Source organism: Sinocyclocheilus rhinocerous, unplaced genomic scaffold, assembly GCF_001515625.1.
Source record: "Sinocyclocheilus rhinocerous isolate Xijiao unplaced genomic scaffold, SAMN03320098_v1.1 scaffold28807, whole genome shotgun sequence".
In the NCBI taxonomy this organism is placed as follows: domain Eukaryota; kingdom Metazoa; phylum Chordata; class Actinopteri; order Cypriniformes; family Cyprinidae; genus Sinocyclocheilus; species Sinocyclocheilus rhinocerous.
In genome coordinates this window covers 1-528 of record NW_015627654.1, presented here as the reverse complement: position 1 = coordinate 528, position 528 = coordinate 1, and the positions used below count along the sequence as shown (strand labels likewise).

The 528-nt window shown below is 43.0% G+C and overlaps 1 long non-coding RNA gene across 1 annotated transcript; it reads left to right on the top strand.

Moving 5' to 3' along the window:
- The first annotated feature begins 122 nt into the window (after positions 1 to 122).
- Positions 123 to 522, top strand: LOC107733282 (uncharacterized). The gene is made up of 3 exons (XR_001638961.1): positions 123 to 159; positions 233 to 338; positions 422 to 522. It is a non-coding gene; the product is annotated as an uncharacterized LOC107733282 (long non-coding RNA).
- The last annotated feature ends 6 nt before the right edge of the window (positions 523 to 528 follow it).

Genomic DNA, 528 nt, shown 5'->3' with positions numbered 1-528 from the left:
CATGCATGATGTGCAACGAGTAGTTTTGATGACTGACTGAGGTCCTAATTTTAAAGCCTTTCTTTCTGGTTTAGTTTTACCGAAGTTTGACATCACCTTGACTGCACCACAGATGTATAGTGAGATGTGGGAGGGACTGAAAGTTGAGGCTTGTGCCAAGTAAGAGTAAGCTCTTATATTCTTGACTTGTTGTCTTTTGGTTTGTTCTTGATCTTGTTTAACATTTTCCCAGTTACACATATGGGCAACCTGTACCTGGTCAAGCGTTGGTGGAAGTATGTCGTAAGCCGTTCCCGTACGCTGGCCTGTCTCGTGTGTGTCTTATCTCAACCGCTATGGTATGAGACCGCTGTACAGAGCAGGGTTTTGTGTTCTTCTGCATATCTACATTTAAATCTGACCTCCTTTGTTCTGCTACCAGATGAACAACACGGGCTGTATTTCCCTTGCCGTCAGTGTTTTTCAACACCAAATTTGAAAATTACCTGCAGGATTTCTTTCTAGTTAACGTGAATGTCACTGAGGAGG